Source organism: Procambarus clarkii, chromosome 49 (genome assembly GCF_040958095.1).
Source record: "Procambarus clarkii isolate CNS0578487 chromosome 49, FALCON_Pclarkii_2.0, whole genome shotgun sequence".
Classification (NCBI taxonomy): Eukaryota; Metazoa; Arthropoda; class Malacostraca; order Decapoda; family Cambaridae; genus Procambarus; species Procambarus clarkii.
The window spans coordinates 10913121-10932514 of record NC_091198.1 but is presented as its reverse complement, the minus strand read 5'-3'; the positions used below and the strand labels follow the sequence as shown (position 1 = coordinate 10932514).

At 48.9% G+C, this 19394-nt stretch overlaps 1 protein-coding gene across 1 annotated transcript in view; it reads right to left on the bottom strand.

The window, feature by feature from the left end:
* Positions 1-19394, bottom strand: part of svp (COUP transcription factor 2) — a 328803-nt gene that overhangs the window by 281926 nt on the left and 27483 nt on the right.

Genomic DNA, 19394 nt, shown 5'->3' with positions numbered 1-19394 from the left:
AAAAGTTTAGGGTTTGACCAAGAGTGAAGAAGAGATTAAAACACCGCTCACCTCCGCCATACATCCTGCAACAGTTGGACAAAGTTAGGTCAGCTCTTGCACAGTCAGATAAAGACTAATGGGCATTCATATTCACCCAAAAGCCATCAGTGTACAGCAATTTGGATTCACGGGCGGAAATGTGTCTGGAGTGGTGACACCAGTCAGGAGACTAGTTCGATGCCACTGAAGGTATTTTTATATTTAATCTTCAAAAGGAATGAGGGGGTCCGCCAAGCCCGGAGTGCCTGCTGGCGTCATACACACACACGAGGCTGCTGTATAACACTGTGTGGGGCAGCTTCTGAGCTCCCTCAGGTTAACCTATTGTATTTGTTGACATACAATCCGGCAGCCAGAGGGGGAACCAACAGCGTGGTTAATAAAACTGGTGTTGGGAGAGACGGGTGGACACAGATGACAAATTATATTGTGTTGGCGGGGTACCACAAGGAATGCCATGCCTCCCCCACACTCCCTCCATCAGTGTCTTTCTCCCTCAGTGTCTAGACCCCACCTCACGGGGGTGCCTCCCTCTCCCACTCCATCAGTGTCTCCCTCCCTCAGAGTGTTCCTCACTCCCTCATAGTGTCTCCCCCCCCGGAAAGTTCACACAGACACACCCATTGACAATACCATTAATAAATTACCTCAGCGTTCACTGCATAAACCATCCATCGACAACAATGAATCTAATGTTTTTAAAATGATGTTACAGGTGGAATTTAAATAATAGTAATTATGTAACCGTATTAACCTTTTATTGCATTTGTTCTTTGTTTTGCAAGTTTTTGTTTTGTAACTCTTGCGCAGTGTTGACAAAATTAGAATCTTAATAATTTTGTTAATTAGGATTTACGTTAATTTATTATAAGTTGGGCTATATTTGGATGAGATATTTTTTGTTTTAAGGACTGAAAGTAGTAGAGCTTTGCTGAGGGGGGGGGGGGGATTAAACAGTATGGAGGAGGGAAGCTTGAGACACCTCTTCCTCCTCCCGTGTCACATCTCCTTGCCCCCCCCCCCTTCCTTCATGGGGTGAGAGGGGAACGGAGAAACAGGGTGCCACCCTTTGGAATGGTCAATTGAGGAGATTCCGGAGCCTTACCACGAACACTAAACTACACATGTATATATAACATTAATAATTGTGTAATTAGCGTCAAAAGATTGTTATTTGCTTAGCTAAACGAACTAGGGGGTTCAATTCCTGAACCGATTATGTGCCTTTGTAACCCTTTACATCACCGCCCACGGCATGGGTATAGGGTGCATAATAAAGAAAGAAAGAAAGAAAGAAAGAAAGAAAGGTAAAATTGTACAAGGCTCTAGTCCGGCCGCATCTAGAGTATCCCCCAGTACCACTACACACACCTTAAAGAAACCTAACATTCAAAAACTACAAGCAATGCAGAACAAGGCGCTAAGAAGAGCAGCAAAACACCGTCCACCATATGATCAGACAATCCAGGAGCTCCATGAACTCCTGAACACACAACCACTAAACGGCAGACTACAGCACCTCGCTACCACACAATCGAAATGTTAGATGATCCAATGCTAGATAGACTGTTACAAGATGTGACGCCTCACTCCCACAGTTGGTGGCCCAAGAGAGAGAATCCTACAGAATAATAATACAAATATAATACAGAATACAAATTCAGACAAGAACACCCCTCCCCCCTCCCCCTCAAACAAATAATAAAAAGACTTTGAACAAAACATGTGTGAAAGTGTGTATATGTGAATGCTACACAGTATCCATCTCTAGACATCAGTGTATGTTGAAATGCACGCGAAGAACCTTGTACAAACTTCCTGCTAACTGGTGAAACAAAGCAAATTTAGCTTAGCTGGTGGGAACACACACACACACACACACACACACACACACACACACACACACACACACACACACACACACACACACACACACACACACACACGTCGTGTCACCAAGGTGGACTGCTCGCATGTCACTGTATTCTTCTAATTACTACTACTGTATTTTAACTTCTACTGTATTCCTCATTTCTAAACTTATTCCTTCAACTTTACCCAACCCCAATAGTCTCCCTGGCGTGGTGCCTTCTTCTGATAATTACTTACTTTACCCAACCCTCTAAAAATAATGCATGTCTTAAGTGTGTGTGGAGGGGAGAGGGAGGGGGGTTGACGGGCACCACCCCAGGTCACGGGGCCCCGCACTCTGATAAGGCACCCCCTTCCAGGTCAAGGGGCCCGGGCCCTGATAAGACACCCCCCCCAGGTCAAGGGGCCCGGGCCCTGATAAGACACCCCCCCCAGGTCAAGGGGCCCGGGCACTGATAAGACACCACCTCCAGGTCAAGGGGCCCCGGGCCCTGATAAGACACCCCCCCCAGGTCAAGGGGCCCGGGCCCTGATAAGACACCCTCCCCCAGGTCAAGGGGCCCGGGCACTGATAAGACACCACCTCCAGGTCAAGGGGCCCGGGCCCTGATAAGACACCACCCCCAGGTCAAGGAGCCCGGGCCCTGATAAGCCCCCCCCCCACCCCCCAGGTCACGGGGCCCCGCGCCTTACCTCGTGCCCCAAGAAGATTACATTTAAAAGTGTAATTGGTGTAATGTTAAGACAAACGTTGGGCTGGAACCCGTGTCAATATTTGCTCTGGCTGCTCCGACCGAGCGGGGGGCCTCCGTCTCCAAGCGACTTGGAAGACGACCGTACCAGCATAACAGACCATTTTTCTCCTTTGGCAGTATTCTATAGTACCTTAGTATACGGTACTAAGTTACTGTAGGTCAGCCCGTCTTTAGCAGTGTACGGTGCTGCAGGTCTGCCGGGTTGCTCCTATTCACAGGCCGAGATGAAATATTCGCAAGTTTCGAAATCCACAAATTTAGTATTTTGTGGCCGCCAGATCCTAATGTAATATTGGGGAATACATCAGCAAGGGTCGACAGTGTGTGTTAGGGAGTCCGGGACGCTAATGATAACATATTGCCCCCTGGATCAAGAAGGCTGTGATGCCGGGCAAGTTGGGAGGGTTCAATTCTTACCTTAGGCTTAGGTCAGCTCTACAACGCTTCCTATTTTCTTCTGGGGGAAAAGGTCTATAAGTATTCTTTGTCTTAATCTAGATGTGGTTAGAGTGTTGCCATTCGTGGACGTCTGTGTTAGAAAGGACGAGCAAATTAAGAAAATATAACAATTGCTATTTTCACCTTCCCCCCCCCACCCCACCCCCCCCCCGCCACTTCTTTGTCTCCCCTTCCCTCCCTCCCTCCCTCCCACACTCACTCACTCACTCACTCACTCACTCACTCACTCACTCACTACTCACTCACTCACTCACTCACTCACTCACTCACTCACTCACTCACTCGTAAAGAAATTACAGTTCATGGGAAACTATGCATATATTATAGCGGGATACTTGGTTTAATGCTGTCTCGACACACGGGATGCTTGGCCTAATATTATCACTTTGTGCAATCCCCCCTGGTTCCGGGGATCGGTGTACCCCACGGCCCGGTCTTCTGATTGGTGGTCTGTCAACTAGCTGGTCGCAGTCTGACCACATCCCGGTTGATCAGGTATCCTTTGGAGATGTTTCTCTAGTTCTCTTTTGAACACTATGAGAGGTCGGCTAATTATCCCCCCTCGTATTTAGAGGGAGAGTGTTGAAAAGTGTTGGGCCCTTGATGTTGATAGAATAGTGGTGATGGTAGGCAAGTGGGTTTGGAGAGACGCCAGATATGTATATATTATGGCATGTAGAGTATAAATGTGGATGGAAGGTTAATTTATGTTCAGTTATTTTTCAACAAAAAGTAAAATAATAATAATAATAATAATAATAATAATAATAATAATAATAATAATAATAATAATAATTCTTTGAAAAGTATTCCGAGATAATGAACTAAGCCTTAAAATTGCCTCCAACCAATGCAGTTATGGAGAATTTACAACTTTAAAGCTATTGGGACTGCCATGATAAAATTTACATAGGACTGTATTGATATGATTTAAAGACATAATTTATTCCAAATCTAAATTAAATATTTTGAGCAGTTGTCAATACATGTATAAACAAATTACATGATGTTGTATGTCGGTGCGTTCCATCCAGTGAGGTGTTATGGCTTCTCTCCTGTCTGACTTACTGTCGGTGCGTTCCATCCAGTGAGGTGTTATGGCTTCTCTCCTGTCTGACTTACTGTCGGTGCGTTCCATCCAGTGAGGTGTTATGGCTTCTCTCCTGTCTGACTTACTGTCGGTGCGTTCCATCCAGTGAGGTGTTATGGCTTCTCTCCTGTCTGACTTACTGTCGGTGCGTTCCATCCACTGAGGTGTTATGGCTTCTCTCCTGTCTGACTTACTGTCGGTGCGTTCCATCCACTGAGGTGTTATGGCTTCTCTCCTGTCTGACTTACTGTTGGACGCGCCATACTTCTGACGGTAGTGATGGGATTACCTAGGCCTAGTTCAATTTCATCTTTGTTACACGTTAAGTACTCATTTAGCTGTGGTTGCGGGGGGGGAGGGTTGAGCTTCGGCGCTTTGGTCCCGCCTCTCAACTGTTAATCAATTCCGTTCGCAATATCTCAGTGTCATGATAATTTTTTTTGTAATAGACGGGATCCAAATGAAAGCTTTTTGACATTTTTGTTCTGTGCTTTCAGGTGTGTTGCTGTCAGTGTTGCTGAAGTCTTCAGGTCTACAGAGCAGACCTGGAATCATAATTAGAAGTATGGCTTCTTACATTACTGGTTTCCTAGTGGTGATAGTAACTAGCGCAGCTTGGTAAGTTATCCTAGAGTTGAAGTATTCAAGTACTTCTGTGAACCCTAAATCCTCCTTAGAGCTCTCTTTTTTATTAACATACTCAAGGTAAATGTTAATTTATGCAGGTGGCCTAAACTATATGAAGGGTTACGTAGTGTGTGAAGGACTAGCAACGTGATTCTAAAAATCCCCATCACACAGGATGGTTAGTCATACAGAGGCATGTGATCAGTAGTCTGCACTGGCAGACTCTGGGTGCATTATGAGGATATCAAGAACACGAGAGTGAATAACGTAATTGCAAAGCTCCAGGTACCTCATGCCAACTGGTCTGAAAGGTCTAATAACTGGGTATTCAGTGATGTAGTGTGGGAGATCATGCCGCAGTTCCTGCTCACAGAGTTTGCACCCGGAGTGCTCAGGATTGGGAGATCCGTCACCTGTAGCCACCTGCCACAGGTAACGGTAACCCAACCTGATCCTGGCAACCACTGTGTCGCACAGTCTGGTGGACGACGTTTTGTGCTGCCCATAAACATAGGTTTCAGATCTGAACAAATCATACCTTTTTATCCTGGTGTTTTCAAGCCATTTAGGAGTCGGTAATTTCTCTCCTATCAGATCTGAGTGTTTGGAACATTATAGTCTTAACTAGAGATGGGGATACCTAGGTCTAGTTCAACTTCCTCTTTGTTACACGCTAATTTGTCTACAATGTCTGTGTCATCATGATGGGTTATATTTATGAGAGATGGTATCCACACAGAATATATTGTAAACCTTTTGTTTTGAGCAACAAGCAGGTTATTTCTAATTGCCATTATCTGAAGCTCTTGCTGTCGATCTTGCAGAAGTTTTCAAGTGCTTGAAGAGAGGCACTAGACTTTGAATCATAGAAAATTATTCCTCCTGTGTAATGGCAGGTAGTTGTAGTACTGCTGTGTTTGTGTAGAGTTCAGTCCTGTGTTCGCTGTGGGATCACTGTAATGTATTCAGAGAAAAGTTTCAAAGCAACCTCTCTTCACCTTAACCTAACCCTTTGTCAGACCACTTACAGTATATGAAAATGGCCCCTCTCAACCCCACCATTACCTCCAGCGCCTCTCTCAACCCCCACCATTACCTCCAGCGCCCCTCTCAACCCCACCATTACCTCCAGCGCCCCTCTCAACCCCACCATTACCTCCAGCGCCTCTCTCAACCCCACCATTACCTCCAGCGCCTCTCTCAACCCCCACCATTACCTCCAGCGCCCCTCTCAACCCCACCATTACCTCCAGCGCCCCTCTCAACCCCACCATTACCTCCAGCGCCCCTCTCAACCCCCACCATTACCTCCAGCGCCCCTCTCAACCCCACCATTACCTCCAGCGCCCCTCTCAACCCCACCATTACCTCCAGCGCCCCTCTCAACCCCCACCATTACCTCCAGCGCCCCTCTCAACCCCACCATTACCTCCAGCGCCCCTCTCAACCCCCATCATTACCTCCAGCGCCCCTCTCAACCCCCACCATTACCTCCAGCGCCCCTCTCAACTCTCAGCCATGAGAAAAGTGGTTAGACCTCGCAGAGCCACAAGCAATATTGTGTCGTGTCTTGAATGATGTGTCATCCGTCCTTGCCGTGCCGTGACACCCGTCATGCCATGACGTGCAGTGACACCCGTCATGCCATGACGTGCAGTGACACCCGTCATGCCGTGACGTGCCGTGACACCCGTCATGCCATGACGTGCAGTGACACCCGTCATGCCGTGACGTGCCGTGACACCCGTCATGCCATGACGTGCAGTGACACCCGTCATGCCGTGACGTGCCGTGACACCCGTCATGCCGTGACGTGCAGTGACACCCGTCATGCCGTGACGTGCCGTGACACCCGTCATGCCATGACGTGCAGTGACACCCGTCATGCCATGACGTGCAGTGACACCCGTCATGCCGTGACGTGCCGTGACACCCGTCATGCCGTGACGTGCCGTGACACCCGTCATGCCGTGACGTGCAGTGACACCCGTCATGCCGTGACGTGCAGTGACACCCGTCATGCCGTGACGTGCCGTGACACCCGTCGTGTCAAGTGGCACTGGTTGTGGCCACAAATCGTGTTGTGATAGCAAGCTTCACGGCTCAGTCTCGCCCCAGGGAGCATGCCTCACTACACGGCAATCACGACGACCTTGCTCCTGATAGTGGCCGCGCCCCACGGCTGTAGTGGGAGCCCTAGGTCATCCCTCACTCCCCACACACCCTCACGCCCCACTCCCCCCATTCCACCCCCCCCCCCCTTCAGCAGTGCCAGGAAGCGGCCTCCACATACCTGCACGAATTAATGCCACTGGAACACCCTCATGGCTGCCAACACCTGCAGGAGTTGACACTGGGCACTCCATCAGGGTACGGTGATGGATGACCAGTTGGATGTTTAAGGCGGATGTCAAGACGATGGCAAGCACGGTGAAGAAGCGGAGGAGGAGGATGAGAGGCGCTCACCAGATCTAATCATGGCCAAGGTCGGTTCTTGTCTCGTGATAAGAGCTCCTTATGAATATTAATCTCTTAAAGCATATATAACTACCTAACGCCAGAGCGGCCCATGTAAGAATAGTTTCTCTACGTCTGGACGACGGAAGGACCAAGTTGCCACACTTCGCTAAGATGTTGCTAGATAACTCCTGCCAACAGATAATGAGAGAAGTTGAAGCATTCCTTTAACTTTCCGTACACACCTTCGCTTTCAATAATTGTGTGTTCAAAAACATTTTTTGTTTATTTGGGATTAGAATTGACTTATAGTCTTCTGGGCTCTCGTGAGTGTCTTGAGTGCTTACTGAGTTTTGAGGTGGGATTTTTTTACGTTGTCTGAAGTTGGTTTTCTGTGATTTTCTCTGACATTTCCAAGATGGCGCTTACAAAGACGGCCAGCCTGTACCCTAAGTGTTGTGATATTGACTTAAGCCTTCTTCTGATTATAACTTGAGAGTTCCGTTGTTTATTGTCGTCTTCAAGTCCTACAACTTTTGTGAACTGACTTATTGGGATTATCTTACTTATACTGACTTGTATACTGACTTATCACAACGGCGTGATGTATCAGTAAGGCCACTGTCTTGAACCAGAAGGCTGGTTCAAGACACTCAGTTGCCTCAAAATGATTTTATATATATATATTATATATATATATATATATATATATATATATATATATATATATATATATATATATATATATATATATATATATATATATATATATATATATATATATATATATATATTAAATAATAATAATATAAAATCTGCTACCAAAATAAGTATATTTTGGTAGCAGTCTGTCTTGTAAACATATGTTGTTGAATATGACCGAAAGGGTAAGATTAATGAATCTAACATGAATCCTCTCAGTATTTCTTACGTTTTTCTTCACTGTCGATGGTAATTGAAAAATTAACTCTTCAAAGTTCATTTTCACATTTTATTTATGGTCTGACGCCTAGAAGCGTTTCGCAAGAGACTTCTTACATATTTAAAGACAAATTTTACGTACTTCGTTTCATGCTTATATTCGTTTTTGGGTGAGATGATAAGACACACATTTTTTGGGTGAGGTGACAACACAAATCAATATGGAAAGATAATTATACATAGAACACGAATCAATGGATACATTGCATATTTTCTCTTCTTGTTTCTGTGTTGGTTCGGGGTCTTGAAGTGGGTAGAATGTAATTGTGTTAATTGGCTGTTGATTGCCGGTGTTGACTTTTTGATATGTAGTGCCTCGCTGATGTCGAGTCTCCTGCTGGATCCGCCGCCGCCGTATCTATCAATAATTTCTGTGTTGCCTGTTAAGATTTTTCTGGTAATGGTCTGGATGTGTGAGGAGATTATATGTTCCTTGATGGAGTCTTGATGTTTGTGCATTGTTAATCGCCTAGAAACAAACATTGTTGTCTTGCCTATATACTGAGATCTTATGGGGCTGACCGTCCTTCACATGCCCACTTGGGGACTGTCAGCCCCAAAGATCTCAGTATACAGGCAAGACAACAACGTCTCTGGTGTCCTGCTGATGATACCAGACTAAACTAGACAGCAAAGCTCTAACAGCCTCAGTGTAACAGTGACTACTGAACATATTAGTAATTTGTCTCACAGATGATGCTTAATGCTGAGTATTTAAAATGCTGCACAGTAGAAATCAAAATTAAAATTTTTCACTCAAATACAAAAAAATTGAAACAATGAGAGTGGTAGGGTTGGGTGAGTGTTAATAACAGAGGAGTGAGGGAGGGAGGAATGATTAGGGGGGGAGGGAGGGAGAGAAGGAGAGAGGGAAGGAGGGTGGCGCGGACGAAGGCGCCTGAGCCAGGAGGAAGGAGGAAGAGGATTCAACAGCTGGCTGGAATGCGGACTACGCCATTAATAACAAGAGCGAGACGTCATTAATATCACCGTCATAACGCCTCGCTCACACCAACACAAGTACCAGCAGCAGCAGGTGCAGCAGCAGCAGCAGGTGCAGCAGCAGCAGCAGCAGCAGCAGCAGCAGCAGCAGCAGGTGCAGCAGAAGGAGCGTCAGTAGGAAGAGAAAGAAGTGACGAGAAAACTTAATGCAGGTATAAGATAAAACAACAAAATAAAAAGAATGAATGGAAAGAAAGGCGATGGGGCGAGGGAGGTGGTGCAAGGGAAGATGTGGTGAGGGGGGAGAAGGGGGAGGTGGTGCAAGGGGAGATGTGGTGAGGGGGGAGAAGGGGGAGGTGGTGCAAGGGGAGATGTGGTGAGGGGGGAGAAGGGGGAGGGGGTACAAGGGGAAGGGTGGTGAGGGGGGATAGGGGGAAGGGGGTAAATATCAGTAAAATGAATACAAATATTTGTAGTGTAGCTTCAGTGCCATCTTACAGTAAGTTTTAATTGACATTTTGTAAAACTGCAATAATATTCCAATATTATTATTATTGATTATTACTATTATTAGCAGCAGCAAGTGGAGGATAAACTAAAGAGAATTATATCAGAATGATAATCTGGTGAAGATATGAAACGCCATGAGCTATGGTGACCGTCACCCCATTCCCAGCCTACCGTCCGTCACCCCATTCCCAGCCTACCGTCCGTCACCCCATTCCCAGCCTACAGTCCGTCACCCCATTCCCAGCCTACAGTCCGTCACCCCATTCCCAGCCTACAGTCCGTCACCCCATTCCCAGCCTACCGTCCGTCACCCCATTCCCAGCCTACCGTCCGTCACCCCATTCCCAGCCTACCGTCCGTCACCCCATTCCCAGCCTACCGTCCGTCACCCCATTCCCAGCCTACCAGTGATGGGTAGATTAAGCCTGCTCAGTTTAGTGGTAAGTGGGGAGGAACAGAGGGGGTTTGGATCAGGGAAAAATGGACTGAAAACCCCCTTTCAGAACGCCCCCTCCCCCCCCCCTCCTCACAAGGTCCCTCTTCTTCCCTCTCACAACCCCCTCCCCTACTTTAATTTGTTTTCGTATCCCCTCTCTAATTCCCTTTTCCGTAGCTCCCTCTATTGACCGCCCCCCTTCACTAACCGCCCCCCCTCCACTAACCGCCCCCCCCCTCCACTAACCGCCCCCCCCTCCACTAACCGCCCCCCCCTCCACTAACCGCCCCCCCCCTCCACTAACCGCCCCCCCCTCCACTAACCGCCCCCCTCTCCACTAACCGCCCCCCCCTCCACTAACCGTCCCCCCCTCCACTAACCGCCCCCCCCTCCACTAACCGCCCCCCCCCTCCACTAACCGCCCCCCCTCCACTAACCGCCCCCCCTCCACTAACCGCCCCCCCTCCACTAACCGCCGCCCCCCCTCCACTAACCGCCGCCCCCCCTCCACTAACCGCCGCCCCCCCTCCACTAACCGCCGCCCCCCCTCCACTAACCGCCGCCCCCCCTCCACTAACCGCCCCCCTCCACTAACCGCCCCCACCTCCACTAACCGCCCCCCCTCCACTAACCGCCGCCCCTTCCACTAACCGCCCCCCCTTCCACTAACCGCCCCCTTCCACTAACCGCCCCCCTTCCACTAACCGCCCCCCTCCACTAACCCCTCCCCCCTCCACTAACCGCCCCCCTCCACTAACCGCCCCCCCCCCCTCCACTAACCGCCCCCCCCATCCACTAACCGCCCCCCCCCTTCCACTAACCGCCCCCTTCCACTAACCGCCCCCCCTTCCACTAACCGCCCCCCCTTCCACTAACCGCCCCCCCCTCCACTAACCCCTCCCCACCTCCACTAACCGCCCCCTCTCCACTAACCGCCCCCCCTCCACTAACCGCCCCCCTCCACTAACCGCCCCCCCTCCACTAACCGCCCCCCCCTCCACTAACCGCCCCCCCTCCACTAACCGCCCCCCCCTCCACTAACCGCCCCCCCTCCACTAACCGCCCCCCCCCCTCCACTAACCGCCCCTTCCCTCCACTAACCGCCCCCCCTCCACTAACCGCCCCCCCTCCACTAACCGCCCCCCCCCTCCACTAACCGCCCCCCCCTCCACTAACCGCCCCCCCCCTCCACTAACCGCCCCCCCTCCACTAACCGCCCCCCCCCCTCCACTAACCGCCCCCCCCCTCCACTAACCGCCCCCCCCTCCACTAACCGCCCCCCCTCCACTAACCGTCCCCCCTCCACTAACCGCCCCCCCCCCTCCACTAACCGCCCCCCCCCTCCACTAACCGCCCCCCCTCCACTAACCGCCCCCCCTCCACTAACCGCCCCCCCCCTCCACTAACCGCCCCCCCCTCCACTAACCGCCCCCCCCTCCACTAACCGCCCCCCCCCTCCACTAACCGCCCCCCCCCCTCCACTAACCGCCCCCCCTCCACTAACCGCCCCCCCTCCACTAACCGCCCCCCCTCCACTAACCGCCCCCCCCCTCCACTAACCGCCCCCCCCCCTCCACTAACCGCCCCCCCCCCTCCACTAACCGCCCCCCCCTCCACTAACCGCCCCCCCCCTCCACTAACCGCCCCCCCCCCTCCACTAACCGCCCCCCCTCCACTAACCGCCCCCCCTCCACTAAGAGTGACCGTACTATGAGTATCATCTTGTCATCTGAGACGCTGGAATTTGATTATTCACAACATTGATTTCCCGACTCGGATAAGGTTTGTGAGAGGAGGGGGGGAGGAGTGAGGGGAGAGGGGTGAGGTTGGAGTGGTGGGGGTGATGGAGGAGTAATGGGGACAAGGGGGGGGGGAGCTGAGGGTGATATGATGGAAGGTGAGGGGGGGGAGTTAATGAATGTGGTAGAAGAGGTTAGGTGGAATAAAAGAGAGGGTGATGAAATAGGGGGTGAGGGGGGGGTTGTGCACAGTAACATAGTTATCGTGAATAACCGAACTCGATTACGGGCTCACCATAGCCCGTGCTACATGGACATTTCGTTCTGAGTAGCTAAATCTAAAACAACAACAACAATAATAACATGCTGTTGTGAGGGTGAGTTAGACGCCACTGCTCGCAGTCTGACGTATGTCACAACCCGGTTGATCAGGTATCCTTCGAAGCTCTTTATCAAGTTCTCTTTTGACAGCCGTGCGAGGTCGGCTAGTTATGCTCACTTAGATATCTGCTTGATACCTGCTTGATGGGGTTCTGGGAGTTCTTCTATTCCACAAGCCCGGAGCATCAAGTGCCTTTAATGTTGACAGAGAATTGTCTGAGCAAACCTATTGCATCTCTGCTTTTCACTGGGGGTATTTTGCACTTCTTGCCATGTCTCCCGGTCTCGTAAGGACCAGTGGGAGTATCCCCCCCCCCCCTGTGTGAATGTGGAACCAGTGCCTCAATATTTTCCAAGTGAAAATTTATTATGTATATATCTACACTAGATAATACTGATTTCGAAATTTTAAGAGGTCAAAATAGTTTAGATGTTCTATTGAACGGATTCGGGCAGAAAAAGATCTCTGCATTCTTCGGGTCCGAATCTACTGCTGCTTTGAATGGGGCTGTTAGTGTGCAACTATATTCCAGCCTAGAGAGCACAAGTGGCTTAACAAGACCATCATCGGTCTTGAATCTCTCGTTTGAAAGGTTCTTGTTATCCAAGCTGTCATTTTCCTTGCTGTTATAACAACTACTGTATTGTGTTCTTTAACATTAAGCGTAACGACATGAATTCTCCCAGATACGTTGACCAGACCACACTAGAAAGTGAAGGGACGACGACGACGTTTCGGTCCGTTCTGGATCATTCTCAAGTCGATTGTCTAGACGTTCCCAGATATCTTATTTCATTTTCTTTCTATAGTGTGATTTGACTGCGTTATATGTGGCTTCAGTTTTTGCCGTAACGAAAAGAACTGAAACATCTCTTCGTTAAACATCATGTTCATGTGGGCCATTGGAAGACCTAATTTGAATTAGTTTGGCTATGAATTAGTAGTTTGGTTGAATTAGTTTCTATATTGTCTACTAAGGGCCTGAGCTCCTCTAGGTGGGTGATTTGGATTTTCCTTGACCAAGTATGTGAAAGTTGTTTTAAGTCTGGAGTTTGTTGTACTCCTCTGTGATTATCTATGTATACCTCGTGCGATGGCCCACAGGGCCCCCAGGGCCTCGTGTGATGGCCCTGGGGGTTTATGGACCACTTGGTCTGCTTCCCTCGCCCATACTGGTTTTTTTTTTTTTAATTTGGCCTCGAGGGGCGAGTTTATTGGGCAGCGCCACTCATCCTGTGGGTGGACACACCGCCATAGTGACAGTATTGGGCAGCGTCACTCATCCTGTGAGTGGACACACCGCCATAGTGACAGTATTGGGCAGCGTCACTCATCCTGTGAGTGGACACACCGCCATAGTGACAGTATTGGGCAGCGCCACTCATCCTGTGGGTGGACACACCGCCATAGTGACAGTATTGGGCAGCGTCACTCATCCTGTGAGTGGACACACCGCCATAGTGACAGTATTGGGCAGCACCACTCATCCTGTGAGTGGACACACCGCCATAGTGACAGTATTGGGCAGCGCCACTCATCCTGTGAGTGGACACACCGCCATAGTGACAGTATTGGGCAGCGCCACTCATCCTGTGAGTGGACACACCGCCATAGGGACAGTATTGGGCAGCGCCACTCATCCTGTGAGTGGACACACCGCCATAGTGACAGTATTGGGCAGCGTCACTCATCCTGTGGGTGGACACACCGCCATAGTGACAGTATTGGGCAGCGTCACTCATCCTGTGGGTGGACACACCGCCATAGTGACAGTATTGGGCAGCGCCACTCATCCTGTGAGTGGACACACCGCCATAGTGACAGTATTGGGCAGCGTCACTCATCCTGTGAGTGGACACACCGCCATAGTGACAGTATTGGGCAGCGCCACTCATCCTGTGAGTGGACACACCGCCATAGTGACAGTATTGGGCAGCGCCACTCATCCTGTGAGTGGACACACCGCCATAGTGATAGTATTGGGCAGCGTCACTCATCCTGTGAGTGGACACACCACTATAGTGACAGTACTGGGCAGCGTCACTCATCCTGTGAGTGGACACACCACTATAGTGACAGTATTGGGCAGCGTCACTCATCCTGTGAGTGGACACACCACCATAGCAGCATATGCAACACTCCCCAATAGGAAGAAACCCCGCTCAGTTGTTCATCCTATACCATACTGGGGTGTACTTAGCGCGTGAGCGTGAATAGAGCGAACTTTCGGGCGTGATCATCTGACAATATATTCTAATTCAAGTACCGGAATGAACACAGAGCTCTGATGGGGGAATACACGTGGAAGTTAGTAAACGGATAAACTTAGCATGCAGAGAGCTGCTAGGTATCCCGGCCCATATTTATTTACCATTGACTAAGATTCTCAAGCCTGCGAGCGCATTATCCCATCACAATATTCCGCCCAGCCCCTACGCTGCACCATTATAATAGTGAATATCGGCCTCACATACCGGCGAAAAGCTTTGTGTGCGCAGTGGGAGAATGAACCCTAGAAACCTGCGAACTTAGCCTCGTCCTACACTGTGATGCCTTGCCTTAAATGCCAGCATCGTTATTCTTTTATGACTGTGGATGCTGTAACGTACAGTCATAAGAACTATGACATCAAAATGAAGTTTAATGATGTAAGGTACATCTCATTAGCGTACACGTTGGAATTGGTAAATGCTTTTTGTGCTTATATCACAAGGTTCCGCGAGGTGGAGCTTAGAAGACCTGGGACCGTTGGTCAGGCCTTTACCCTCCAGGGTCTCCGAAGCATTACTGGGGTCGGGAACTACAAGATTTTCACACGGTATTCACCTTCTTGTGAAAGTGTGCAAGTGTGTGTGTGGGAGGGTTGGGGCAGCCATCTGGCGCCGCTCTTCAGGGAGTGGCGAGGAGCCGTGGGAAGCTGCCTTACACACTCTTCTTGATAACACTGCCCCCATCCCCCTCTCAACCTCCGCCCTACCTGGAACATACGCACCACTCATCCCCCGACACTATTTCTGGAATGTCTGTCCTCCCACGCTTTGTGACCCCTGGCTAACACCCAACTCTCCACCCACTCACCCTAGAAACGATCTGTCCACCCCACCCACTCACGCAAACACCCACCCATCTGTCCGCCCACACTCAAGCATAGATAGCCTGAAGCTTTGCGTGAAGCACACACACACACACACACAGCCCCTGCCAATCCTTATCGATATTAGACCCCATAGTTCTTGCCACCTGCGATTCTATATCTCTACAAGCGCTTAAGGAGTTGTGGAGAATTAAGTCCTTGTTAGTGACATACCTGATCAACCAGGCTGTGACTCGTACGTCAGGCTGCGAGCAGCCGCGTCCAACAGCCTGGTTGATCAGTCCAGCAACCAGGAGGCCTGGTCGACGACCGGGCCGCGGGGACGCTGAGCCCTGAAATCATCTCAAGATAACCTCAAGACGGAAGGCTAGACAAGATGCAAAACGAAGCCATGAGGATGATCCTCAGATGTCCCCGTACAACTAAATTACTAAATATGAGGAAGGAACTGAATATTCCTTTTTTTTTTTTTAAGTGATTGTATCACTGAAATTAATGTTGTAGTTGATATCAAGATGCTTAGGCTAACCCACCCTAACCCAAGCACTGAATCCTTCCAAGTCTTCTTTCTTGATTGGCAAATTGATGCTTTGTACTGTACTGTAACAGTAAGTGTACTGTAACACTTACAGTACATATTGAAGTGTATGAGGGACATACAGAAGTGTATGTGGGGAACATACTAATGTGTATGTGGGGGAGATACTAAAGTGTATTCGCAGGACAGGTGTGAGAGTACTGAAAGGTGAAGGTTGGCCTGGCCCACCTTCCCTGCTGTAGGGCGGTCAGTACCTGGCGTCAACCTTGACCAGAAGAGGCGGCAGGATAAGCGCGGGTAAACAACTTTCCCCCCTGGTGTTATCTGTGGGCTGTTGCTCCTGTGGGCGTTGCACCACACCGCCTGCACTCACTCTCACTATCTCTTATCTCTAGTAGTTGTGCCTCTGTTTTGGCTTATCTCCCTATTACCTCACGCACACATGTATATCCTTGGAAATGTTAATATGTCCGCCCTCTTGCTGTTATTGCTGAGAAATTATAACTTGATACTCGCTCTTCCCTCACCCCTTCCTTCCTTCCCTGGCTCCTAAAACATTCCCTCCCTCCCTCCCAGCCTCATGCCTCCCTCCCTCCCACAGTCCATCAGACATTAACATTCACAGCCTCGCCCCTCCAGATTAATGGAGCCACACCAGCATGTAAAGGCTGTGTAGGTTCCTCCCATGCAGTGAGGACACTGCCGGATGACAGTGGCTGCTGGTCGCACTCTTGTGGCCTCCTGCTTCACTCGAGCTGGGTACGACACCTTCCTGCATAGTGTGTTCACTCTGGGTACGACACCCTAACTCTACCCTCTTCACTATAAATTGGCACGACAGCCTACTGTCCTGTGTTTTCACTGTGTCTTTACGGTATTCACAAGTTCCCATGTTTGATTGTGGTGTCCAACAGCTTGGCGGATCAGTGAACCAGGACTCCTGGTCAGAGGCTGGGACGCAATGCAGGAATACCTCAAGGTAAGGAAGTAGTGGGTGTAGGACTGCGCGAGAAGTGGGTGGGTGGAGGTGTGTATATGTACTGAGTGGGTGAAGAAGTGTACGTGGGGTAGGTGGGTGTGGGAGTAAGACAGATGTAGTGTGAGTGGGGCTTCCTAACACCAGCAACAGAGAGGAAATAGTAAATAATTTGAGATAGTTTCCCCTCGTGACCTTTGGCTGACCTTTTCCATAAAATCGCTCGTCATAACGGTCCCGTCAAGCCCCCTGATTCCTCTCCTTCAAGTAAGCTTCCTCTATCTCATCCTCATAGTCACAACTGTGGTAAAAATACTACGAATATTATAATTATTTTATTATTATTATTATCATTTTAAATAATATAATAAATGCGTATATTACGTATTTTAGGTTTAAAATACATTTAATTAAGCTACCAATTTCAACCTCATAACAATGGGCGGTTGTGTTTGCATCGTAAAGTCAAATACTGACTTGTTAAAATCTAAAAGTGTTAATTTGACTTGTAGCTTGCGCTGGAGGGCGGGTTGACAAAATTAACGTTGTCTAAACTAATATAAATTAACAATACAGATTAACATAAGTCAGCGTAGCTTTTTTAATAGTTTGTATTTAGAAAAGTAACGCATAGACAAACTTAAATAAAGCTCTACAAAGCTCTATTTTAACACACCTGAGATAATGATGAAACACATTGGGAGGGGGGGAGACGAGCAAGAGTGTGAGTGTGAATGAGTGAGGGTTTTTTTTTTTTTTTTTTTTTTTTTTATTATTTTCTACCACAGACGTGGCCACACATTTACAATGCTAACCAGCATATATACATTTTCTTCTGTCCTCCATGGACAGGGTTAGAGAAATGTTAAACATAGAGTTCAGGGGTTTATTGAACAATCAACCACAGAAGGTGATTCGGTGCTTTTAAAATGCTAAGCTAACCTACATACGTAAATACATAGATACACAGATTTACGTATGCCCTACATAAAGTGTTTGATGTGTCTTTTACATAGTGTCATTAATGTACATTCACAAAGGTGTGTGTGTGTGTGTGTGTGTGTGTGTGTGTGTGTGTGTGTGTGTGTGTACTCACCTAATTGTGCTTGCGGGGGTTGAGCTCTGGCTCTTTGGTCCCGCCTCTCAACCGTCAATCAACTGGTGTACAGGTTCCTGAGCCTATTGGGCTCTATCATATCTACATTTGAAACTGTGTATGGAGTCAGCCTCCACCACATCACTTCCTAATGCATTCCATTTACTAACTACTCTGACACTGAAAAAGTTCTTTCTAACGTCTCTGTGGCTCATTTGGGTACTCAGCTTCCACCTGTGTCCCCTTGTTCGCGTCCCACCAGTGTTGAATAGTTCATCCTTGTTTACCCGGTCGATTCCCCTGAGGATTTTGTAGGTTGTGATCATGTCCCCCCTTACTCTTCTGTCTTCCAGTGTCGTGAGGTGCATTTCCCGCAGCCTTTCCTCATAACTCATGCCTCTTAGTTCTGGGACTAGTCTAGTAGCATACCTTTGGACTTTTTCCAGCTTCGTCTTGTGCTTGACAAGGTACGGGCTCCATGCTGGGGCCGCATACTCCAGGATTGGTCTTACATATGTGGTGTACAAGATTCTGAATGATTCCTTACACAGGTTCCTGAACGCCGTTCTGATGTTAGCCAGCCTAACATCAGAACAGCCTGTGTGTGTGTGTGTGTGTGTGTGTGTGTGTGTGTGTGTGTGTGTGTGTGTGTGTGTGTGTGTGTGTGTGTGTGTGTGTTTACTAGTTGTGTTTTTGCGGGGTTTGAGCTTTGCTCTTTCGGCCCGCCTCTCAACTGTCAATCAACTGTTTACTAACTACTTTTTTTTTCCCCCACACCACACACACACACACACACCCCAGGAAGCAGCCCGTGACAGCTGACTAACTCCCAGGTACCTATTTACTGCTAGGTAACAGGGGCACTTACGGTGAAAGAAACTTTGCCCATTTGTTTCTGCCTCGTGCGGGAATCGAACCCGCGCCACAGAATTACGAGTCCTGCGCGCTATCCACCAGGCTACAAGGCCCCCTCCTCGTGTGTGTGTGTGTGTGCGCGCGTGTGGTTAACTATTGAGTGGGTGGGTTGGTTAACTTTCGGTAACCCACCAATCCAGTCGTCTAGAAAAATAAAGACCTGGGAGTGGACATAACACTAAGCCTAACTCCGGAGAGACACAAACACCACAACATCAACATCATACTTTACACTAGCAAAATTCAACATCATTGAGGGGCATTCATGAGGAAGCATGGGGGCGGGGGGGCTGAGGGCAGAGTCATGATCACCACATAAAAGATTCTCAGAGGAACTGATAGGGTAAATAGATACAGTTTATTTAACACGGGGGTTACACGCACAAGGGGACACAGGTGGAAACTGAGTACCCAAATGAGCCCCAGACACATTAGAAGAAAACGTTTTCACTGTCAGAGTAGTTAGCAAATAGAATGCACTAG